This window comes from Cnephaeus nilssonii (genome assembly GCF_951640355.1).
Source record: "Cnephaeus nilssonii genome assembly, chromosome: 14".
Taxonomy (NCBI): Eukaryota; Metazoa; Chordata; class Mammalia; order Chiroptera; family Vespertilionidae; genus Cnephaeus; species Cnephaeus nilssonii.
This window is the reverse complement of record NC_137085.1, coordinates 68,127,535-68,149,350: the sequence shown is the minus strand read 5'-3', so window position 1 is coordinate 68,149,350 and position 21,816 is coordinate 68,127,535. Positions and strand designations below refer to the sequence as shown.

Genomic DNA, 21,816 nt, shown 5'->3' with positions numbered 1-21,816 from the left:
ATAAAAAGTGTCTGCACCTCTCTTGCCAATACCTCAGGAGATCTTTCTCGGCTCCCCGTGCTGCCATCATTGCATCTCCCTTGCTCCCACATCTGAACGCATTTCTTGTCTTCTTGCCTGGATATTGTGGATAGATGCTTTACTCATAATCACAGTTTGGGTCTTTATTGCAAGGTCACCATTAGACACTATCCTTATTTCTTCCTCAGCTCTACATCATACCCACTGAGGCCATTCCCACCACAATCCTTAGACACATCTGTAGCACCCAGAACCTAACTCAAATTAGATGCAGGGAGTTTAGACAGATTCTGTGACATGGACCTTAATGTATGATTATTTTTGTGCCATTAGAATTGCATTGTACCAAAAATAATTAGCAATGGAGTGGCTTCATTAAGAATTTAAAGCTTGGAATGAGATAAATCTAATGTAATTATAAGATCCACCAGTAAAAGCAGAGTGACTTTGTGAAAGTTTATGTGACTGGTCAGAGTTTGAGATTTCCCATTGATAAAAATGAAGATGATAACAGCACCAACCTTATAGGTTTCTTGTGGACTATAAAGTGGTATAAGTAAAGAACTTATACATTTCCTTGAACATAAAAAGTGCTTCAGAAATTATTATCATAATTTCTAATTCAAATTTGTGAGATTTGGTTTGTAGTGGAACGTGGAAATTCTAGGGCAAAATAATTTATGAATGCATTTCCACTAAATGTTAAAATCTGGGTAGAGGGACCCAAGATGGCGGCCGACGGGATGGCAGACTACAAGATAGTGTGTGAGGGAGAGAGCAAAAGGAGAGTTTGTGGACATGTGGGGGATGTCTGTATTTGTGAGTGAGGGACAGCTATATTGCACAGGACTGTTGTGGACTGGTGGACCAGGCTCCCTGGCCAGGCAGCCTCTACTACTGCTGAAATCTTTCCCAGAGCAGTGAACTCTGCAGCAGAGACCGGGCCATTTTGAAGGGGAGAACAGCTGTGACCAGAAGCCCAGCCTTACCTTCAACCGGGGAGACCTTGAATACCTCCCAGGACCCTACAACCACAATGACCAGGGACCAGTTGCCTCAGCTGGGAACCCATGAACACTGAGACTCCAGCCTTCCCGGCTGCGGGTGCCTAAAAAGTTTGTCCAGGGGGAGACAAAGTGGCGTTGAATATGCAGACGAGACTTGCGCCTTCTCACAGAGCAGATAGAAGGAACAGCTGAATTGAATAACATCCCCCCGGAATTGGCAAATTAAACATAGCTGGTGAGGCAGTCCGTGGATGGAAAGGTCAGAGATCATCTAGAGAGAGCTCTGCCTCCTCAGATTCAGCTGGGTGTTTGTTGTTTGCATTTTGGGGATTAGTTGTTGGATTTTTGGAGTTTTCTCCCTATATACATATATTTTTCCCCTTCTTTTTTCTTCTCTTTCTTTTCTCGCTTACATTTTTTCCTTTTCTCAATATCATTTTTGCACTCTCTGTCCCCTAATTCTCTTCTCTCTAGTGGTCACCTTTGTTTTGGGTTATTGGTATCGTGAATACATTTGTGTTTGGTGCCCTGTTCATTGTGTCTTGTTGTTTTGTATTTTGTGCTGTTAAGTCAACGCAGTAGAGACAGAGGTACATAACCAGACACCCTGAGAGGAGCGAACATGGGGAGACAAAGAAACAGCCCCCATATGAAAGAAAAAGAGGAATCACCAGAAAAGGAAGTAAACAAAATGGAGGCAAGCAATATGTCAGAAAAATAATTCAGAGCATTGGTCATAAGTATGCTGAAAAGGTTGGAAGACAAATCAACAATATGTGTAAGAACCAAGAGGAAATGAAGAAGAACCTAAAAGAAATGAAAAATGACATCGCTGCAATAAAGAACACAATAGTAAGCATCAACAGTAGACCAGAAGAAGTGGAGGACCGCATCAGTGAGCTAGAAGACAAGGTAGGAAAAAATACCTAAGCAGAGCAGCAACTGGAAAAAAAAAAAACTTAAAAAACAGGAGAGCCTAAGGGAACTTTGGGACAACACAAAATGAAACAACATCTGCATAATAAGGAGAGAAAACTGAGCAAGGAATAGAAAACCTGTTTGAAGAAATAATGACAGAAACGTTACCTGATATTGGGAAGAAAAAAAAATTCACACAAGTCCAAGAAGCTCACAGAGTCCCAAACAAGATGAACCCCAAAAGACTGACACCAAAACACATTATAATTAAATTGGCAAACACCAACGACAAAGTGAAAATCTTAAAGGCTGCCAGAGAGAGACAGAAAGTTACCTACACAGGATCTCCCATCAGACTATCGACTGATTTCTCAACAGAAACACATCAGGCCAGAAGAGAATGGAATGAAATATATAAATTCAAGCAAAGCAAGCATCTGAATCCAAGAATACTATACTCAGCAAGGCTATCAATCAAAGTTGAGGGTGAAATCAGGAGCTTCACAGACAAAAAAGAACTAAGGGACTTTATTACCACCAAACCAGCAATGCAAGAAATGCTAAAGGAACTGTTGTAAAAAGAAATACAAAGGGAAGAAGGAACACAGGCATAAAATATAAAAATGGCGACAAACAAGTACCTATCAATAATAACTTTAAATGTAAATGGCTTAAGTGTTCCAATAAAAAGATATAGGGTAGCTGAGTGGATAAGAAAACATGACCTATATATATGCTGTCTACAGGAGACCCACATCAGAACAAAGGACTCAAATAGACTGATAGTGAAGGGATGGAAAAAGATTTTTCAGGCAAATGGAAATTAAAAAAAAAAAAAAGCTGAGGTAGCAATACTTACTAGGTGAACCAATTAATAATACAGATATTGTAATCAAAGAAAAGATGATAATTTCAAGAGAAACATCAAAAGTGCTTTATTCAAAGTAATGTGCATCACTAGCTACACATTTTCCCCAACTTTCATGTAATTTGTGGGTACCGTCCCAATAGCACTTTTCTTGTTTGGAGACAAACTATTCAGAGACCCAATTTTCCACTTCTTCGTATGTTTTGAAGTCCTTCTCAGAAAGTGCATGTGCCATCGATCAGAACAAGTGGTAATCTGAAGGAGCAAGGTCTGATGAATGCAGTGGATGGGTTAATACTTCCCAGGCAAGATCTTTTAACATGTCTTTAACTGGTTTTGAAGTGTGTGATGGTGTGTCATCATGAAGCAAAATTACTTTGCCGTGTCTTCTGGCCCATTCTGCTAGTTTTATGATCAAAGAGTGGTTCAAATTGATTATTTGTTGTTGGTAGCGATGAGTATTAACAGTTTCACCTGGTTTTAGAAGCTCATAGTACACCACACCTTCCTGATCCCACCAAACCCAGAGCATTATCTTCTTTCTGAAGTGATTTGGCCTTGCAGTCGATGTTGGTGGTTGAGCTGGATCAACCCATGATTTTGTGCATTTGGGATTCTCAAAATAAATCCACCTTTCATCACCAGTCTCAATTTGCAAAAAATACTTTCTTTCATGCTGTTGAAGCAACATTTTACTGATGACTTTTCGGTTTTCCATTTGTCTTTTGTTCAGTTGATGTGGCACCTATTTTCCTTCCTTTAAAATATTTCCCATTGCTTGTAGGTTATTGGAAATTGTTTGCTGAGCAATGTTTACTCTTTCTGCAAGTTGTTTTTGAGTTTTACAAGCATCTTCATCCAATAATGCTTGTAATTGTTGGTTTTAAAACTTTTTTGGTTGACCTCGATGTTCTTTGTCTTTCACATTGATATCATCACTTTTAAAGCTTTTAAACTAGCATTCACAGGTATCTTGAGATGGATCCTGTTCACATAAGCTTCCCAAAGTATTCAGCAGCACTTTTATTCAAAATAAAGTAATGAATTAAAACTTCCTGCAAATGATCTTTTTTTGGCACTAAATTTGACATTTTTAAGTGTAAAAATATCTATGATGTTAACTCCTTCAGCAAATTTGACATATGAAGTTTTGAAGCTTGCTGTCAATACAACAAAATAGCATACATATCAAATTGCATATATATCAACATATGTGTACCTCCATCTATTGAAAAAAATCTGCATTATTAACTGGTACACCTGTATATCTGACAAATTAGACCTCAAAGTGAAGGCCAAAACCAGAGATAAGGAAGGCCACTTCATAATACTAAAGGGAGCAATTCAATAAGAAGATATAACTCTGGTAAACATATAGGCACCCAATACAGGAGCACCCTAATACATTAAAACAAACAAACAAACAAACAAAACTTCTGGAGGATATCAAGGGAGAGATTGACAGCAATATAGTCATAGTAGGGACTTTAATACCCAACTAACACCACTGGATAAATCCTCTAAACAAAAAAGCAGCAAAGAAACATCAATCATAAATGACTCACTAGATCAGATGGAATTGACAACTTCAGAACATTTCACCCCAAAGCCACAGTATATACATTCTTCTCAAGTGCAAATGGGTCATTTTAAAAGATAGACCACATATTGGGTAACAGGCAGAGTCTCTCCAAATTCAAGAAGATTGAAATCATATCAAGCACCTTCTCAGACCACAATGGCATAAAACTAGAAATCAACTACAATAAAAACAATGAAAAATCAAATACCTGGAGGCTAAATTGCATACTATTAAACAATGATTGGATTACCAAAGAGATCAAAGAAGAAATAAAAATCATCATGGCAACAAACAACAATGAAAACACAACAATCCCAAATCTATGGGACACAGTGAAAGCAGTCTTGAGAGGGAAGTTCTTAGCTCTACACGCCTACCTCAAAAAATAAGAAAAAAATGGTAATAAATTATCTAACCCTATAGCTCAAAGAGTTAGAAAGAGAGCAACAATTAAAGCTCAGCGTAAGCAGAAGGAAGGAAATAATAAAGATCAGAGTGGGAATAAATGACATAGAGACCAAAAAAAAAAAAAAATACAAAAGATCAACAAAACCAAGAGCTGGTTCGTTGAAAGGATAGAGAAGATTGATGAACCTCTAGCCAGGCTCACCATGAAGCAAAGAGAGATGATCTAAATAAACAAAATCAGAAATGAAAGAGGTAAAGTAACAACCAATCCCACAGAAATATAAAGGATTATGAAAAAATACTATGAACAACTCTATTCCAACAAAATGGACAACATAGATGAAATGGAAATATTCTTAGAAAAATACAAGCTTCCAAAACTCAATCAGGAAGAATAAAAAAACCTGAATAGGCTGATAACTACCAAAGATATTGAAGCAGTGATCAAAAATTTTGTAGCAAACAAAAGCCCTGGTCTGGACAGCTTTACAAGGGAGTTATACCAAGCATTCAAAGAAGAACTAAAACCTATCCTCCTCAGACTATTCCAAAAAAATTCAAGAGGAAGGCACACTTCCAAGCTCTTTCTGTGAAACCAGCATCACCCTAATCCCAAAACCAGATAAAGTCACCACAAAAAAGAGAACTACAGGCCAATATCCTTGATGAACGTAGATGCTAAAATCCTCAACAAAATTCTAGCAAATCAGATTCAGCAATACATTAGAAAGATAATACACCATGACCCTAGTGGGATTTATCCTGGGGATGGAAGAATGGAACAGTATCCGCAAATCAATAAATGTGATACATCACATAAACAAACAGACAAAAATCACATAATCATATCAATCGGTGCAGAGAAAGCATCTGACAAAATCCAACACCCTTTCTTGGTAAAAACTCTCAGCAAAGTGGGAATAGAGGGATTATACCTCAACATAATAAAAGCCTTATATGACAAACCTATAGCCGACATCATACTAGCCAACTCAAAATTTTTGAATGGGCAAAAACTAAACTCATTTCCCCTGAGAACGGGAACAAGACAGGGATGCCCACTTTCACCAAATCCTGTTCGATATAGTAATGGAAGTACTAGCCATAGCGTTCAGACAAGAAGAAGAAATAAAAGTCATCTAAGTTGGAAAAGAAGAAGTAAAACTGTCCTTATTCACAGATGACATGATACTACACATAGAAAGCCCCAAAGACTCCATCAAAAAACTAGTAGACCTAATAAATGGATTGAGCAATGTAGCAGGATACAAAATTAACACCCAGAAATCTATGGCCTTTTTATACACCAACTAGATGCTCAGTGCACAAATTTGTGCACTGGTGGGGTCCCTCAGGATGGCCTGCGGGGATTGGGCCGAAACCTGCAGTCCAACGCCGCCTGCAGCTCTTACCTGCTGGTCCCACTCAGCCCAGCCCCACCCTGTGGCGGGCTCAAGCCCAATTAGTCCTGATTGGGAGAGGCTCGCTCTGCTGCAGCAGTGCTCACCAGCTGTGAGCCCTGTGTCTGGTACCCTCCCAAGTGGAGTGGCCTGCGTGATCCTGCCAAAACCAGCTCTCCGACATCCCCTGAGGGGTCCCAGATTGCAAGATGGTGCAGACCAGGCCAAGGGACCCCACCCTCAGGGGGTGCCAGGGTGGGACCACAGGAGGGCCCCAGGGCATGTCTGGCCCCATATCATCCAGTCCCAATCTGTGCTGATCAGGGCCGGCCAGCCAGGGAGGGACCGTGGGAGTGCTCTAGGGCATGTCCAACCCATCTTGCTCAGTCCCACTCAGCTGGACCCCAGCAGCAAGTTAACCTACTCGTTGGAAAGTCTGCCCCCTGGTGGGCAGTGCATGTCATAGCGAGGGGTTGAGCGGCATTAGCATATCATTAGCATATTATGCTTTGATTGGTTGGACAGTGGACCAGTCACCGGATGACTGGACACTTAGCATATTAGGCTTTTATTATATAGGATAATAAAATCACAGAAAGACAAATGAAAAAAATAATCCCATTTACCACTGTGCCAAAAAAAAATTAAGATACCTAGGAATAAACTTAACTAAGGAGGTAAAAGACATGTACTGGGAAAACTACAGGACATTGAAAAAAAGAGATAGCAAAAGACATAAACAAATGGAAGAACATATCATGTTCATGGATTGGTAGAATCAACATCATTAAAATATCCATACTACTCAAAGTGATCTACCGATTTAATGCAATCCCCATTAAAATACCAACATCATACTTCAAAGATCTAGAACAAACTCTCCAAAAAATCATCTGGAATAAAAAAGACAACAAAGTTGGAGGGATCACAATACCAGATATCAAGCTATATTACCAAGCCACAGTTCTCAAAACTCCCTGGTAGTGGCACAAGAACAGACATATAGACCGATGTAACAGAACAGAGAACCCAGAAATGGATCCAAGCCATTATGCTCAATTAATATTTGACAAAGGAGGCAAGAGCATACAATGGAAAAAAGACAGTCTCTTCAATAAATGGTGGTGGGAAATTTGGTCAGATACAATTAGAGAAAATGAAACTAGATCACCAATTTACACTATACAAAAACAAACTCAAAATGGCTAAAGGACTTAAATGTAAGACAGGAAACCATAAAAATCCTACAAGACTCCATAGGCCGCAAAATAGCAGACATATATTATAGCAATATCTTTACCGACACAGTTCCTAGGGCAATAGAGACTAAGGAGAAAATAAACAAGTGTGACTACATCAAAATAAAAAGCTTCTGCACAGCAAAAGAAACCATCAACAAAACAAGAAAGCCCACTGTATGGAAGAACCTATTTGCCAATGATATTTCAGATGAGGGTTTAATCTCCAAAATTTATAGAGAACTCATACAACTTAACAAAAGGAAGATCAACGATCCAATAAAAAAATGGTCAAATGATGTCAATAGACACTTTTTGAAAGAGGACATACAGAAGGCCGAGAGACATATGAAAACATGCTCAAAGTCATTAATCATCTGAGAGATGCAAATCAAAACAACAATGAGATACCATCTCACACCTGTCAGAATGGCTATCATCAACAAATCAGTAAACGAAAAGCACTGGCGAGGATGTGGAGAAAAAGGAACCCTTGTTCACTGCTCATGGGAATGCAGACTGATGCAGCCACTGTGGAGAACAGTATGGATTTCCTGAAAAAGTTAAAAATGGAACTCCCATTTGACCTAGTAATCCCACTTCTAGGAATATATCCCAAGAAACCAGAAACACCAGTCAGAAAGGATAAATACACCCCTATGTTCATAGCAGCACAATTTACAATAGCTAAGATTTGGAAACAGCCTAAGTGCCCATCAGCTGATGAGTGGGTTAAAAAACTGTGGTACATCTACACAATGGAATACTATGCTGGTATAAAAAAGAAGACACTTTTACCATTTGCAACAGCATGAATGGAACTGAAGAGCATTATGCCAATGAAATAAGCCTGTTCAAAAAAGATAAACATCACATGATCTCACTCATATGTGGGATATAATGTTCAACGTAATTTGATGAACAAGAATGGATCCAGAGACAAATGGCAGGGGAGGGGGGTTAGAGAGCAACCAAAGGACTTGTATGCATGCATATTGGCATAACCAATGAACACAGACACTGGGGCGATGTGGGGCTTGCCCTGGGGTGGGAAGTGCTGGGGAAGCGGGGTTAAGCGGGGGGGAGGGGGGGCGAGGAGACATATGTAAAACGTTAGACAATAAAAAATAAATAAATACCCTCCTCCCCTCAAAAAAAAAATCTGGGCAAATTTTATTTTTTCCAGATCCACCTCTTTTTTTATGCCCTTTTTCATATAAAGTGATATAAACAACCAGAGCAACTTCAAAAAAATAATGTTGTACATCCTGAAAACAGAAGCCACTGTACTGATATATTATATCCATAGTTTATGTTGAGGATATTGGGAGACCTCTAGGTACAGACTTTATTACCACCATCTGGAATAGTGAGGCTTCACCTGTAAAAGACAGACAATAGTCAAACTGGAGTCATAAAATTTAGGAGAAGCTAGGGAGTGCTGTGCTAAAAAGAGGAACATACCCATAAAATAAAACATTAATTTTACTCCAGGCACGGCATTGTCATTTTGGTTCTCCTCCAAAGTAAAGCTCCTTAATTCTGCCAAATGTTATGTGCATAACTTTCTATGTTGTATTTGGCTTTGCACTGTACCTGGGATGGGTAGCTAATTCCTGTGATCCTCCTTTTTTTGCTGATATTTCCAAAAGATAATTTCCTCTCGTGCTCTCATTGACCTAAAAATGAAGTGCTGATAAGTAAACAGCACCTCCCTGGGAGTGCTTCTCACGCGCAGTGTGTTAATGTGATGTTCACTACATCCCGAATCTGAGTCATGGCCCATTCTCCTTGGCTCTCAACCACCTGGCTCCGGAATATGCTTACTCCCAACACCTGAGATGCAGAGGCACCTAGAGCTATTTCAGGGGACAATTCCCCGTGCCGCCACGCCACTTAGTCCTGCTATATTAAACAGTTCCTCTGCTTAGAATTGCAAAATCCTGGAGTCTAAGGGATTTTAGAGAGCACCAAGTTCAGCATTTTCCAAACCGTGTAACAAAAGTAATAGTGCCCCCCCAAGAGATGGCTATGTGCACAAATAGGGAGAAGATTCTGTTGTCAAACAATTTAGTTAAACACTTAAAAGAGTACCTTGTTGAGTCTCATAACCTCAGCTGTTTAATGGAACGACGAACCTAAAAACAATGACAACAGAGCATGGAGCGTGTAGCACTACATGACTTCCTTGAGCATCTCTGGTGTACAGACATTAAGCAGAATAGCTGGGAACTATCACTGTGATTCCACCACTTTACAGATAAACAGTCACTGTCAAGACACAAGGCTGTCGCTTTAATAAAAATCAGGGTCCATTTTGAAAGTATGAAACACTCCCCAGAATCAGTAAGCGAACAGAGCTGAGCATCCTGTTCGCCAGGGTAGCAGCTGCTGCGAGTAGCCCTTTCCTGCTGGCAGGGCCCTTTCTCCCCGCTCCACTCCATGTTGCACACAGCCTCCTGTGGCCTGTGCTGTCCCCTGGAGTGGATGCCAAGTCCCCTTTTGTTTCCATGGCGGAGAATAGCAGCCCAGAACTCCCCGTTTCTCGTTAGTGACGAATCATCTTCACCACGTTTCCCCGCGCACATCCCGTGCAATGTGAGTGCTAATGGTATCACACTGGTAATGGCGCAGACATTTCATTTTATGACCTGTTGTTGTAGTCGTTCACTTAAAGTGAATATAATAGCACTGTGTCTTTCTCCTTGTATTTCACAATAATAGTGTGTTTACGCTATTTGGGAATCAGTTGTTTTTGATTGCACAATGGGTCTTTACTGTAGGTTTGGGAATCTAGACATGGGTAATGTGTGGTGGAAAGGACCAGTGGAAGTTTGGATTAGGAAGAAGGAATGCTTTCTCCATGTCGATACATCGATGGGTTGCCTCCCACACGTGCCCTGGCCAGGGCCTGGGATCAAACCTGCAACGTGACCTTGACTGGAATCAAACCTGAGACCCTTCAGTCCACAGGCTGATGCTCTAACCACTGAGTCAAACCAGCTAGTAATTTTGCTACTGTTATGAATCATAATGTAAATATCTGTGTTTTCTGATGGACTTAGGCTCTACAGCAGCGGTTCTCAACCTGTGGGCCGCGACCCTCAGGTTGAGAACCGCTAGCAGGGTCGCCTAAGACCATCAGAAAACACAGATATTTACATTATGATTCATAACAGCAGCAAAATTACAGTTATGAAGTAGCAACGAAAATCATTTTATGGTTGGGGGTCACCACAACACGAGGAACTGTATTAAAGGGTCGCGGCATTAGAAAGGTTGAGAAACACTGAGCTAGGGCATTCTTTTATTTTTTTAATCATTTTTTATTTTTCAGTTATAGTTGACATACAATATTAATATTATATTAGTTTCAGGTGTACAACCCAGTGATTCGACATTATGTAACTTATTAAGTGATCATCCTGATAAATCTCGCACCCATCTGACATAATACATAGTTATTGTTGACTATATTCCCTATGCTGTACTGTACATCCCCATGACTATTTCGTATCTTCCAACTTATACTTCTAGATCCCTTCATCTTTTTCACCCATCACCCCAACCCCCCTCTCCCATCTGGCAACGACCAAATAATTTGGTGGTGATGAATTCTTTTAGCCTTTTTTTTTTTTTTTTCGTCTGGGCAGCTTTTTATATGTCCTTCAATTCTAAATGACCGCCTTGATGGGTAGAGTGATCTTGCTTGTAGGTCCTTGCTTTTCACCACTTTGAATATTTCTTACCAATCCCTTCTGGCCTGCAAAGTTCCTATTAAGTGTTATGGGAGCTTCTTTGTAACTAACTTCTTTTCTCTTGTTACTTTTAAGATTCTCTCTTCATCTTCAACCTTTTGCATTTTAATTATGATGTGTCTTGGTGTGAGCCTCTTTGGTTTCATCTTGTTTGGGACTCTCCGTGTTTCCTGGGCTCATATGTCTGTTTCCTTCACTGGGTTAGGGAAGTTTTCCATCATTCTTTTTTTAAATAAGTTTTCAATTTCTTTCTATCTTCTCCTTCCAGCACCCTCATGATGCAAATGTTGGAATGCTTGAAGTTGTCCCCCAGGCTCCTGATACTGTCCTCATTTTTAAAGAAATCATTTCTTTTTTTGCTGTTCTGATTGGTGTTTTTGTTTTGTTTTGTTTTGTTTGCTTATTTTCCAAATCATTGTTTTGATTCTGAGCTTCATCTGCAATACTGTAGATGCCCTGCAAACAATTCTTCATTTCAGTTAGTGTATCTTTCATTTCTGACTACTTCTTACTTACGATTTCCATGTCCTTTTTATGCTTTTGAAGTTCTCTCTTAGTTCATCTACTCTTCCCCTAAGTTTGTTGAGCATCCTTATAACCAGTGTTTTGAACTCTGCATCTAGTAAATTGTTTGCCTCCATTCTGTTTAGTTTTGTTTTGTCCTTTCATTTGGGGCATGTTTCTTTGTCTCTTCATTTTGGCAGCCTCCCTGTGTCTGTTTCTATGTGTTAGGTAGAGCTGCTATATTACCCAGGCTTGGTAGAATGGCCTAATATAATAGGTGTCCTGTAGGGTCTAGTAGCACAGAATCCATTCTCCCAAGCTGGGTGCTCCAGGTGTGTCCCACCCCCATGTGGGCTGTGTATACCTTCCTGTTGTAGTTGAGCCTTGGTTGCTGTTGGCATTTCAATGGGAGGGATTTACCCCAAGGCCCATTGGCTGCAAGACTGGCTGCAGCCACTGTGGATGGAGGGTTACAGGGTTAACTTCAGCAGGGCTCTGGTGCCCAATCAGTTTGCCCCTTGAGTGTGTCACCTGTGAAGGTGGTTGGATGGTGCTTAGGTGTCGTTTGAATCTTCCCATCAGGTTTGCTGGCTCTGGAGCCTCCCAGGAGATGCAGGCAATGTCAGCCACTACCTATGTTCTGCCCAGGACCTCCTGGCATAAGCTACAAAGCAATATGCTGATGGTTACTAATTGTGCTGGGCTTGGTGGTGCCCAGGAGCAGCCAAGCTGTGAACCAATGCAGGTGGCTGTTAGTGCTGGGCCTGGGTCCACTTAGTGAGAGGGACTGGACACATGAAGGCCAGATGCTACCTGTTTGGGATATTTTAGGAAAGTGTGAAGCATGAACCAAGATAGGATATTAGTATTAAAGAGCCACTGGAAATAGCTTGGATGACACTCAAGTTCATGGGGTGGGGCTTCAGGGAATCACTAGAGATGGGTGAACAATGTGATCCAGGTTGATGGAGACTCAGATGTGGTGCCTGCCTGCCTGCTCTGTGGGAATGGGCTCAGAAAAGGAACAATGGCCTCTGCCAGAACTTTTGTCTGGAGAAACCTGCCCCTCCAGGTCTCACTCTGATGATAGATACTTCATTCCCTTCCTGTATGTCACTGGTGCCTTTCGAGTTGCTGCCCAAGTGCTGGAACTCAGAGGAAGTGAGTCTGAGTACGTCTGTGCATGAGCCCTTTAAGAGGAACTGTCTGGGACTCCAGAGACCTCCATCTCACTCAACCATAATCCCCACTGGTTTTTACAGCAGTTATTTATGGGGACTTCTCTTCCCAGCATGGGGATCTTGAGCTTGGGGCTTGGTGTGGGGCTGGAACACCTGGCTCCTCGGGGAATTTCTGAAGCAGAGATATACCTCCAAATTTTTATCCACCACACGTGGGTGAGGGACCAGCCGGTTCTGTCCCTCCTACCAGTCTCTACTTGGCTTCTTCTTTACATCTTTAATTACAGGAGTTCTGTTCAGCTAGATTTCAGGCAGTTTTCAATTATGGTTTTTCTGTAATTTAGTGGTACTTTTTATGTTAACTACTTTTTCATTTAACACCATTTCAATGTGAATGTGTGATTGACAGTCCAAATGGAATTTTTGAGACTTAGGTATTTGGTGTATATTTCTCCAAAATAAACAAATTGACCTTGTAATGTCAAGGAAAGTAAATATTTTGTATTTCTCATTGTTGCCAGTTATCAAATTTGAACTTTCTAGTGAAAATTAAAATTTTGAAAATCTTTTGTATGCCACCATAAGGTTGAAAACTTCCCAATACTAAAAAAAAATTCTGATGAGATTTATGATGCTATTAAATGTAATTTTTTGGTATAGTGTAATTAAATCTGTCAATAATTTGAATATTTGCTCAATTGGACTAGCACTCAGATTGTTATTCACATTATAGTTCTGTGGCTTACTGGATGTCTACAATTTAGCCTCAAATTAATTTCTCCATCAATAAAATGAATCTAGTAGAATTCCTTTTCAGAAAGTTTATGAATATTAAATGAAATAATATATAAAAATGAACACATTGTAGGACCTCAATAAATGTTATCACTCTTTTAATTAATATAAATCATTGTGGTAACATACCTGTTTCATAGGATATATTAGAGAGTAGATAATAAATTAAATGGAAAGTATCTCAAAGATAAAGAATATTAGATTCTTCATTTTCCTTCTTCCCATTCTCCAGCATCTCACCTTCAATCTAAAAATAAAATATGCATTCTATAACAGAGTGCTTGAGGGAAACAGAAACTATATCTGTTGTTTTAATAAAGGAAATGTAATATAGAGGACAGGTTAAACAGGTGTTGGGGAACTGGAATGGAGAAAGGGGGCTTTGAGGTTATACAGAGAGAGTGGGCACAGGAAGCAGCCCCACCCTTAGTGCTTGGGGACCAGAGGAAGAATCAGGATTACTAGGAACTTGGAAAAGGAACCTGTAGAGCTGAGGTCCACACTTAGTGGGGTGCTGTGCAGCCAGTGTTGGTAACTCAGGAGCTCAGTGGAGAGGCCTTAGGGAGCTCAAATTCAAGAACTCTCCGGAAGGGATGTGAACAGCCTATTGCTGGCAACTCTGAGAGGGCAGAATGAGCTGGTTCTGGAAGGACTTGGACAGACTAATTTCTGCTGCCAGGATAAAGGATGATTGTGGAAACAACACTGCCAGCAAATACTTGAGAAGGATTAAGCTCCGCCCTCCCTGCATCCTGCCTCCCCCACACCAGCCTCTCAGAGGTGCCCCCATTGTAGAACCTAACAGGAAGTCAGCTGGCAAAGAGGAAAGTGTGCAGCAACCCAGCCCCACAATCTCAGTGCAGAATATAGAAGCTGGGTTTTGGGCTGTGAACCAATAGCTTAAACACTGACAAAATTCTTAGCTAACCTCTATTGAGAGGCAAATTCGAATGGACTTCTTTGTTCAAAGAATGTACCTGAAGTGAAACTTACCAAGAGGACTTGAGATGTGAGTATTATTGGATAGACCCTGTGGACTCATTTTCATATCTAGTTTTTTGGGAAGAGAGACTCACTTGTGCCATACAGCACAACTGTAATAACTATGTTTGCAGAAATAGAAATCCAGGAAGCCACCAGGAGAATGAAATAATGAAATTTGTTCTAGAGTGACTAATTTAAAATTGATCACTATAACATGCCTCCTTAAGCTTGAGATGTTTCACACAATAAGTGTGATTCACACAACCAATATTTATTTATTTATTTATTTATTTATTTATTTATCTATCTATCTATTTATTTTATTTTTTTAAAGCTTATGCTTTTTTATTTCTTTATTGATTAAGGTATTACATAGGTGTCCTTACCCCCTCCTTAACCCACCAAACCCCACCCCCAACTCATGCCCTCACTCCCCTGGTGTTTGTGTCCATTGGTTAGGCTTATATGCATGCATACAAGTCCTTTGGTTGATCTCTCCTCCTTACCCCTTCTCTCCCCTACCTTCTCTCTGAGGTTTGACAGTCTATAATGAAACCAACATAGCTATTAAAAGAAGAGACTTGGGCTGATGAATAAATGTGATTTCATTGTATTTTATGTTATCTCAGTGTAATTTATTTCAATAATTTTGACTTTAAAGTGTGTGTGTGTGTGTGTGTGTGTGTGTGTGTGTGAGAGAGAGAGAGAGAGAGAGAGAGAGAGAGAGAGAGAGAGAGAGAGAGAGAGAGGTATCTAAATATCACTACATTTTTGCAACAGAGCATAATACCTGGTAAATTTATGAATGAGGTTTCTGTTTGCTAAATTGTCAAGGCTACTATATTATATGTTTTTCATAATAAAGTTATTAAAGGCAATAAATAAATATGTTTCAATATCATAGCATGGCTTTATTTTATGCATTAATCTTTGAGAATAACATCCACAGCATCTTAAAAAGAGACAAGTTATAACATTCAAATTATTTTTCTTTCTCTGACACACTTGCTGTAACTTGATGCTCTCATGCTTTGTTTCTTAATCTAAATGCTTTATATCATTTATTAATTAAATCATTGAGTTTGATGTGGAAGTTGTTTTATACCCTACTTATTGCTTCCTAATATCTATTTAAGAATACCCATTGATTTACAAAAGCAAATATAATGAAATTAATGATCTGAAAATGCAAGCAATAGTGTTATCAGAGATGGCATGTCATACATTGGATGGGTTTGTGAATCTGCCGCCAGGAAATACATTTGGGATTATTTTTTCAGAATCAGAACCAGAGCAGCCAGGCGGAAAATGACATAAGGACCTTGAGATAAGCACTATTGGAAGAAGCTAAGTTTTCTCCCATGTTCACAAGCATTTTTGTTTTATTTCGTTTAGGGAATCCTTTGGAGATGCTTTCAAGATGTAGAACCCTTACATGTGAAGTACCCCAAATGAAGTTGGAGCATCCACATTGAAATCACTTCATGTTATGGTAGGATGACATGATTCTTAATACGTTTGCCTTTGGAAAATGTGATGAGAAGTGTGTGTGTAAACAAAATTATGAAGGTTTGCAACCCAATACATAAGTTTGAGATTCAAAAACAACTTTTTTCATGGTTTTGCAATGATTATGTTATAGATCTTTAAGAGGGTTGGGCACAATAAGGAACTCAAATGTGTTACTATTAATGTCCTATGATAATATATACATTATATTAGTCAATAGGTCAACACACAGCTGGAGGATGTAAATACTGTCCTCACAGTACAGATGTTCAAAACAGAGTTCAGAGAAATTATCCAAGGTCTTATAGCTAGTAAGTGGAACAAGAGGGATTTAACTCTATGCTCTACTAATTCTGCTGTCATGTGACAGGCAAGGAGCCAAAGAATTAACATAGGCTCCTCAAGTTTAAGGGGATATTTAGAAAAGAGTCATAATTGCCTTCCCTCACACAGAAAATCAAAGTGAAGGAATTGTCTTTATATTTTCACTGCTTTTGAAAAGAGAAAGAGTTCTGTAAGTCTTGACTAGTTACAGAGATAACAGTGTTTCAAAGAAATTGAAAGTTATAGAAAAGCTGACCAGAAATGTGTGCTATAATTTCCCCATTCACCTTTGCTATGAAATGAAAAGCTGTAGTAGGCTTCCTCTGTACAATACCCTGTCCTGGCTGATGATATACTTTAGTGAAAATAGTGCTAATCCTTCCTTCACAGCTAACTGGTACACAACTCAAGTAATTTGACTCTCGTCTCCCTTCTCTGTTACTTGTACCATGAGGTTGCTGCAAGATTCCACTGAAATAAGAGGTAATAGATGGAAAGCACCTAAAATTATTTCTGGCACCTAGTCGATGTTCAATAAATAGAAGCCATATCAAAGACCTATTAAAATATAAGCCATTATTTTGCTGTAGGTCTATCCATGAAAATGTGTAATTAAATAAGTGTTTATGTGAAATACAATATTATGGAGAATACATTTGTTTGGGGGAATTGCTGATGGTTGATTGCAAACTTTAGATATTTAAATGCATTTTAGGGGATTAGTTCACAGTTGGCAGAACATAGGTACTTTTGTTCTAGAGACTTGGCAGTACCACGTGGTATAGTGGATCTAGCTGTCATGCCTGAAAATTCTCTAACACGTTTTTCCTAGTGATTGCAAACCAGATACCCACTCTGTCCCCTTGTGTCCGATTTGCTTGGGTTATTCCACAGTGACATCTTGGGAGCCTGTGAAGCATTCTCTCATGGTTTTCGTGCTACAGAGCCTTGCTTCTGTGTTGGCAATAATCAGCAATATTTCTGTGAGAGCAGGCACCATGCCTGCAGTTGAAGATTACATTTTAACTTTCTAGGTTGTGTAAAGGGGGAAAAAAGCTAACTTTCACTGTGAATTTCTGAGAAGAAGCCTTCAGTCACCTTCAGTTCCAATGTGAGGTTCATTTCTTTTTTCTTTGATGGTGGAGTAAATGCCTGTAAGATTAATGAATGCTATGAAGATATTAGGCTGGAATCGCCAACATCAATAGACAAAGGTTCCCCCCCACAGCACTTTGGGAAGGGAATCTAGGCCATTCCTATTTCAGCTATTTTCAATCATTTTACATTCTCAAAACAACTGCAAATTTGTCCCTGCCCCTCCAATACTGCATTTCTTTTCAATTCAAGAGTTTTGCATTTATGCAGAAAATATTAACAACTCCAAATTTCCACTTTACATCCAGCTTTGGGTTGAGTTAAAAAGTTATTATTGGTTCTTAACAATAGAATTTTAGTCACTTAGGGCCTCATTTCTCTTTGCTGTTTCTCTGTAATCACCCTGTATTTGTTTCATGCCTTACTAACTCTAAGATAGTGAATTACTTCTTTTAATCTCAGTAATCTCATCATAAGATGAGGATCGTAACAGTTACATTGCAGACATTTAAAGATTACAAAAAGTACGTGTAAATCACCTACTTCTTAGACTATCACTAATGATCTTATATTGTAGCTCTATATCTAGATCTGCGAGTAGGTTTGATAATATGTGAATCCCCAAAACTCCTTGGAATCTTCCAGAATAAGGACAAATTTTTTTCAAAAGATTGGATGTCTTATGAAGGGGTGTTGTTATGGGAAGCCTCAACTTGGACATAGTGCTGAAACCAGGAAAATAAACATTTTATTTTCTAATTATCAGGCCAAGGTAACTAACTAGGTTTGTTCATATTACTTGTATGGTAATGTGCCTTTATCATGAGCTTTTTCATATTTGTATCTCTAGGCCGAATAATTTCTGAAGTTTTAAAGTGTTTACAAACCTGGAAAGCTGATAAAATACATAGAGTACAGGATGTTTTTCTCAGGATCTTGCTTTTGTAGGACAGGTTGGGCTTGGGTCCTAAGTATCCACATTTTATACATAATTATTTAGAACAGGAACAATTCTGCTATTAAGCCACTAACTGGGGCTTAATATTGTTTTCCTTGAAGCTTTAAGTTTTACACAATCTTTTTCTGGAGATGTATTATTATAGATCAAATTGAACAACTTCAATATCTGTTAAGATACATGATTAAGAAAAAGATATGCTTCAATAATTTGGCAGTAGAGTGGCTTTGCAATGATTTTTTTACCCCATGAACATGTAAGAAGTTAATAGAACAAATAAGTAGAAATAAATAAATACCATCCTAGTTAATAACAACAGGAGTTCCAATTTAGTTAATGCTTATCAAAAACCTAAAAACTGGTTTATTTCATGGGCATTTATTTATCGAGTCTTCATTCTAGTTCTTTTTAGTAGTTATTATCCCCATTCTACAGATTAATGAAAATAGCTTTATAAAAGTGAGGGGCTCAACAAGTTATAAAGTTACAAAATGATAGGGCGAGGACTTAATCTTGGCACAGAGTTGGTATGCAACTGGGACAGCTGCTTCCTAATCCTAGGATAACTCAATTTTCCAGTCGTGAAAGGTTTTATTTTATGGCAGCCAATAGCATAAGCACATAGGGAACAATAAGCCTGCATTTGTTTTGTTTAAGCTCTTAAACACTTAATTTACCATCACCTTTGAAGTTAGATGTTGAAAGCATCAGTAGCATAGGGCTATTATATCTGCTTTGCAAGGCTATTCAGAAATTTTCTGAAAAAATGTCTCCTCAAGTATCTTCTGCAAATTCTTGTTGTTTTTTGCCAATGTGCTTGTTGATTTTCATCAGTTCTGCTGTGTTTGAATATCCTCTCTCAGTTAAATAAACTATCGGAGTTTTCCCCCAGCGCAATACCTGGGAATATGATCTTCCCTAAAAAAAATTATATATATTCAATTTATATCTAGGTTTGACTGTGTGTCTAAGTTCTACCCAATGGAGTTGGAGCTACAATAATTTGTGCCACTTCTAGGTCACATTCTTAAAGGTTCTATGCATATGCTTCTCCTCTTTCTTCCTCTAGTAACTTGGAAAATGATTGTGGGGTGGGATGTCCTGGCGAGTCAACTTATATCTTATAGACAAGGACAGCTGTCTAAAGATAAAAGAACAACATAGAAGCAGTCTGGCTTCTTGGCTTAATTTATAGAGCAAAACAGTCCTGATTGCTTCCTGCTGAATGTTAGGTGAAAGATAAATCAGTTTGATTTGCTTAGCCATTGCAACTAAGCCATTTTACATGACAGGATATACACCCGAATGAATTAATGCATTCTCCCATAAATGTATTAGCCATGAATGCCCTGCATTCTGTGACCCTTTGAGAAGTCCATCTTAGCCTGGGAAGAAGCACAAGGCCCTTAAATAAAGGACACTGTGACAGTTATCTGGCTGTTGTGTACCTAGGCTTTGAAGCTTCTCACCTTGCTCATCTTACTTTTCATGCTATTCTCCTGGCCATCTTCCTCTGGCCCTGTTTTCCTTTTAGTCTGTCCTGTTCCAGAGTAGTACATAAATGTGTTACTTTTTCAACTCTTCTTGCTACAGCATTTATCTTTCATGCATTCACAATGTGAAGAAGGCAAATCTTAAATAATAGGAATAATGAACCCTCAGATGAACTTCAGTGCACTGGTGCTGGTTAAAAACATTCCAAGTAAACTTAAAAAAAATACATTAGGTTATCCAGATAAAATTTTTCTACAGACTACATTAAGTAGACTTCTTAACTTCTGATACCTAGGTAACAATGTCCAAATCTACACATCCTATGAGATTTTCTTCATTGTTTCTTCACTTCACTCAATCCCTCACCTGGTCTGTCCTCATTTGCATCCAGGACAAAACTAAATTTTGTTTTTCACATTGATTATGTACCTTTGAATCTTTATTTTAGAGATTTTAAATATATAGTTAATTTTGTAGTAGCCAAAGAATGACTTAATGCCATACAGATGCAGCGTTCTCCTAGCTCCATAATCTAGTCTTGAGTTATGCTTTAGCTGCATTTCCACTATAGAGCATGCTCCCTTCCAAACTACTGGTTTGACTACTATATTGGCACTCTGGGACCCAGCTTGACTTCCTTTGGCTCTTTATTTTCCCTCTTAATAATGCAGTGTTTGCATCTTCTGACTAGCAGAGTGCACGCTTAAAATATGTGCCTTAAACCATCTCACAGTTCGTTGACAACTAGAATGGCAGTATTTTATTATTCTCTGTCACTCCCTTGATGCTTCTTCTGTTTCTGGGCATATTTGTTGGTGCTTTCAACTTACTGGTCTACACACAGTATTTCATTTATTTTTATTTTTAAATATATTTTTATTGTTGATAGTATTATAGATATCTCCCATATCCCACCCCTTTTACCCCCTCCTCTCAGCCCCTACCCTCCCCCCAGGTCTTTACTACCCTATTGCCTGTGTCCATGGGCTATGCATATAAGTTTATAAGTTCTTTGGTTTATGTCTTCTCATCCCCCCAACCCCATATTGAGATATGTCAGTCTGTTCCATGCTTCCGTGCTTTGGGTCTTATTTTGTTGGTCAATTCATTTTGTTCATTAGGTTCCACAAATAAGTGATATCATGTGATATCTGTCTTTCTCAGATTGGCTTATTTCACTTAGCATACTATTTTCACAGTATTTCCTTTAAATCCCCTAAAGCACTGAGGTAAGTATAATGACAACACTTTAATCACTGACTCAGAAAACACTTTCTTAGCATTTCTTTTGGGCCAGGTATTGTTTTAGGCAACTGGGGGAGGAAGATTATCAATAAGCCCTCTAATTGCTCACTCTCACATAGGGAAGATAAGTGAAATGTGTGTTATTTTAATCTTCTAAGTGTAATAGTATAAATCTTAAGTCTTAGGGGCAAGGAGAGAAGAAAATTGCTCAGTTTTCTTGGAGAGGGAAGAAGGATATGTTTCATGGGGATTCTACCTCAATTCAATGTGAGAAGAAAAGTAGGCAGATTCTGGCATATTGGATGATTGTTTTCATAATATCATAGATAGTTAAAGGCAGAACAGAGATAGGGATTCACACAGGTACTTCTGATGTAACAGCCCATGCCATCAGCAATTCTTGCTGCAGAGTTGTTCAGTTTTTTACTATTTTTGCAATTGAATGCTATTCACAAGTTTGTACTCCTTGTCCCCATCATTATTCCTCTTGCCTCTCAGTTATAATTATACTATAGTTAATGGTGGAG

At 38.9% G+C, this 21,816-nt stretch overlaps 1 protein-coding gene across 11 annotated transcripts in view; it reads left to right on the top strand.

Moving 5' to 3' along the window:
* LINGO2 (leucine rich repeat and Ig domain containing 2) overlaps window positions 1–21,816 on the top strand; it is a 1,264,400-nt gene that overhangs the window by 242,486 nt on the left and 1,000,098 nt on the right. For all 11 annotated transcript variants that reach the window (XM_079791176.1, XM_079791163.1, XM_079791166.1 and 8 more), the window contains exon 2: window positions 16,060–16,156. The gene's annotated coding sequence lies outside the window, so the exon portion shown is untranslated. The remainder of the gene's footprint in view (window positions 1–16,059; window positions 16,157–21,816) is intronic.